The sequence below is a fragment of the Theobroma cacao genome, chromosome 4, assembly GCF_000208745.1.
Source record: "Theobroma cacao cultivar B97-61/B2 chromosome 4, Criollo_cocoa_genome_V2, whole genome shotgun sequence".
NCBI classification, from domain to species: Eukaryota; Viridiplantae; Streptophyta; class Magnoliopsida; order Malvales; family Malvaceae; genus Theobroma; species Theobroma cacao.
In genome coordinates this window covers 14438687-14443392 of record NC_030853.1, presented here as the reverse complement: position 1 = coordinate 14443392, position 4706 = coordinate 14438687, and the positions used below count along the sequence as shown (strand labels likewise).

Here is a 4706-nt window from a genome sequence, read left to right as displayed (position 1 = left end):
AATTAACAATTTCAACATTCAACATTCATTGCAATCACATAATATTTTCTCTAACATTTCTATGGTATGTGTAAACATGTATACAACCATTGGCTCATTAGCTCATGTGCACTCCCACACCACACATAACTGGAATCATCATCCATCGGTCATCAGCTCATGTGCACTCCCACACCGCACATAGCTAGAATCATCATCTATCGGTCATCAGCTTATGTGTACTCCCACATCGCACATAGCTGGAATCACTTGTCATCACCGACATGTGCACTCCCACACCGCAAACGCGTGGTTACAATTATCACACAATATTATCATGCAAAGCATAACATATATATCATCAGAATATAGGAACACATGGGTTCATCACATTACACATTTTACAACATAAAACGTTTCATCAAGAGCTTGTTTGTCAAACCCTGTTCTATAAAATAATTACGATGTCATTTACATGCTCAATAGAATGTTTGCATATTTAGGAAGTTCGAGGAATCGTTAAAAGACGATATTGCCCCTAATGGTACCATTAAGTCGATTAAGCCTCGAACTAGTTCAAATAGAAATTTTAAGGTGAAATTAAGAGTTTCACAGTTCAGGGATGACTCAAAATGGTAATTCGGAGTTCGAGGATCAATTTGGAGTCAAACCGAAATTTTCACTATCTAAGGGTAAAATGGTCATTTGCCACTTGGGGACAAAATGAAAATTTTTAGAAAAGATTTTTTTGGCCCCATTTGACTTTTTGGAGTATGATTTGGGTATTGGAGTATGATTTGAAGTTTAGAAGTGAAAAATTTTAATTTCGGTATAATTTAGAGTATAGGGGCGAAATGGTAATTTTGCCACCCCGAGGGCAAATCGGTAAATTTTCACTCCCAACACTTGTCAATACCAAGGGATTTTATTCATCATGGAAATGAATAAACATGAGAAATGTGTGGTGGAAAATTAAAGAATTAAAAGTCAAATATTTAAAATTTGAACCAATAAGAAAATGCCATGTGTCATGTTTTTATTATTTTATTATCTCTTTATAAAAAGGCAAAAAATCTGCCCATTTCTCCCATAGTGATCAGCCAAACCAGAAGAGAAGAGAAAACAAAGAAGAACAAACCCTAGGTGGAAAAAATCAAAGAGAAAGTGTTGGAATTCAAGGGTTTGATCAAGCAAAGGTAAAATTTCTTTGATTTTGCTAGTGATTTACCTTACCCATGCATTTTCCCTTAATTTCCATGGTTAAATTACATGTTTTCATGATGAATTCATGGCTGGTCAAAATGGGTATGGAGAGAGAATGATCTTGGATTGGTTTGATTTTTAGGTATGTTAGTGTTTTTAGGTGATTAATGATGTGTAGCATGAAAACAAGTGAAGAAAACCACCAAAGGTTTGGTGCCCATCAATAGCCGAATTCTCTAAGTGAATAATGAGGAAGAATGGGATGTTATTCTAGGTGATTTGATTAAGAAATAACAGTTTTTGGTGTAGGAATTAATGAATTATGGAGAGAAAATTAAGTAGGAAAAATCATGGAGTTAGTGTATCATTGTTGGTCGAAAGTTCCAAGAAGAAAAGTGAAGATAAATTTGCCTAATTGTGTGTTAATTAGTTGTGCTTGGTGAATTGAGGGATTGGAAAAGAAATGGAGCAAGTTGGAGTGAAATTGGACGCATTGGCTAATTTATCGGATGAAAAATCGACTTAGGCCAATACCGGGTCTAGATGGCTACCCGTGCATTTTTCATTTCATATCATGCATATATATATATCGAGCCTGAAATAGCTTAAGACTGTTAGACCCAATTTAATTAGAATATGTGTCATGGATTATGGCTAGGTGGTGAGCCATTGGATACGGGTAAAGGACTGTACCCGCGGACTGAAAATAGGAGTATTTCTACTCCTAGAATTGTGAGTAAGCCTATTATCGTCTGAATTATCTAAAGTGGTTTTTATCAGATTTTGTGATTTTATGAAAAATGAGTTTAAATGGTAAATCTTGATGTTTTATAAACAAAATGTGATTTAATAAAATGATTTCATAAAATTGTCTTGAAATTGAATGATGGCTTTGAAAATTTGAGTAATTGGAGACCATGTGATTTATTGTAAATTATGATTTGAATTAAATGGCTTGTGATAAATTGGCATGATTGGCTGAATTTATACCTGTGTTGAAAAATATGAGCCGTCTGTTTTGCCTTGATAAATTGGTTAGTAATGTAGTTGTCATGCTATGCCATTGAGATTTGATCAATTGGTGGATTAAAGATTAGTTACTGCAGTGGTGGGGGGTTCCGTGGACCAGCCTATTAGAGGGGCACGGTAAACTCCTTTATATTCTCACCTCGATCGTAGAGGCGCGTAGGGTATCTCTTGAGGTGGGCTTTTTGAGTGCACTTCACTTTAACCACCGCGTGAGAGTGAGACTCAGCCAACGTCAAGGAACGGCTGTGTGTCAGATACGAAAACATGTTTATGGGTATGGGACATTTAACAGCCTTGGCGGTCTCAGTGGGATACCTTGACGAAGGTACTCGCGAGAATGATTTTGGCAGGAGCCAAGTTTTGAGAAATTCACGAGCCATATTGATTATTTGGTTGAAATGAATATTCGTGTTGTGAAAAATTTGCTGAAATGAACTATTTTTAATTGTCTCCCTTTACTCGCCTTTAGATAGTTTAGATGGTGTCTGTTTATTCACTAGGATTATGTAATCATAATCTCACCCCTCTTCCTATCCAATTTTCAGGCTCAAGACAGTTTGTTGATAGTTGATTAAGACGAGAATTAATCTCGGAGTTGCATCCTAGAAAGTAAAGGTTCGTAGCCTTACACCTTCTTGGTCAGTTGGGGGTCCACGTATCACTGTAAAAGTAATTTTATACTTCAGTTATCTGATTTAAAGTATGTATGAACATATTTATCTTTTACACCATGTTTTTGGCGGGTTGCGGTATTTTTGAAAAAAAAATGACGAAAATGCCCCTATGAGCTAAAAAAAAAAATATTTTATTATTTTGGTTTGGAAACAACTTATGATTTTTTGAAATGTGAGATTTAATAACTGTCGCTCACCAGGGAGATGAGGAAGCTGATGCTAAGCCTTGCGGGGTTTCGATCGACATTCGGGGTAATGAGTGCCTATTGAGACATCGCGACGATTGTCACGAGCCCGATGGGAGTTTCGGGTCGTGACATTGTTCCCAGGCATGATTTAGAGAAAACAAAGTCAAATATTGTCATGACCCGAAACTCCCATCGGGCCCGTGACAACTGTCGCGACGTCCCGATAGGCACTCATTACCCCGAATGCCGATTGAAATCCTGCAAGGCTTAGCATCAGTTTTCGCATCTCCCCGGTGAGCGACAGTTATTAAATCTCGCATTTCAAGAAATCATAAGTCGTTTCCAAATCAAAATAATAAAATATTATTTCCAGTCACACAGGGGCATTTTCGTCATTTTTCTTCGAAAATACCGAAACCCGCTAAAAACATGGTGTAAAAGCTAAATATATTCATACATACTTTAAATCAGATAACTAAAGTATAAAATTACTTTTACAGTGACACGTGAGTCCCCAACTAACTAAGAAGTGTAGGGCTATGAACCCTTACTTTCTAGCATGCAACTCCGAGATTAATTCTTGTCTTAATCAACTATCAACAAACTGTCCTGAGCTTGAAAAAAAAATAGATAGGAAGAGGGGTGAGATTATATAATCCCAGTGAGTAAACAATTACCATCAAAAGCATTTAAAGCCGAGTAGATGGAGACAATATAAAAACGTTATATTTCAATAATGTTCATAGCGCAAAATTCATTTCAATTTATACCAAACAATTTCTTTTCGTCAAAATTTTCTTGGCTTATAAGTTTCTTAAACTTGGCCCCTGCCAGAATTGTTCTCGTGGGTACCTTCGTTAAGGTATTCCACTGAGACCGCCAAGGCTGTTAAATGTCCCATACCCATAAATATGTTTTCGCATCTGACACACAACCGTTCCTTGGCGTTGGCTGAGTCTCACTCTTACGTGGTGGCCTGAACGTGAGGTGCACTCAAATCTTACCTCAAGAGATACTTCATCCAACATCTCCCCCTAGAGGTAAATATATAATTGGGTTACCGTGCCCCTCTCATAGGTAGTCCACGAAAACCCCCACCAATGTAGTGACCGTTTAATATACCACCAGACTCATAAAATTTTCAATAGCATAATGTGGCGAATAAAATGTAATCCAGTCTATCGAGACCAATCCAAAATTGTTCATATATTTCATGCCAACCCCAAAAATTTAGCCATCATGCTACCATAGTGTCATAAGCCACAATTTCAATAACATATAGAATCATAAATTTCAACACAGTCTCCATATACTCAATTTTTCCAAAACAATATTTGATTGCAAAACCAGTATAAATCTCATTTTTTATAAAAAAATATTTTAATTGGAAAACATAATTTTTTATAATTTAAACTCACCATTCAATAAAAGCATCAAACAAGTATAATTACTCTAGATATTTAAGATGATAAATTGTCCACTCATAGTTCTAGGAGTCGATGTACTCCTAATCCCAGTCTTCAAGCACAATCTCTGTACTTTTACCAGTGTAATTTGCTCACCACCTATCCATAATGTACAATACATAATTCACCACATTAATGCTTGACCATTATAAAATCAATTCAGGCTC

General features: G+C 36.3%; 1 long non-coding RNA gene across 1 annotated transcript in view; it reads left to right on the top strand.

Moving 5' to 3' along the window:
* The window catches only part of LOC108661684, an 8161-nt gene continuing 5331 nt past the window's right edge, over window positions 1877-4706 (top strand). Inside the window, exon 1 of the long non-coding RNA XR_001927455.1 lies at window positions 1877-1914. This is a non-coding gene — a long non-coding RNA (uncharacterized LOC108661684). The remainder of the gene's footprint in view (window positions 1915-4706) is intronic.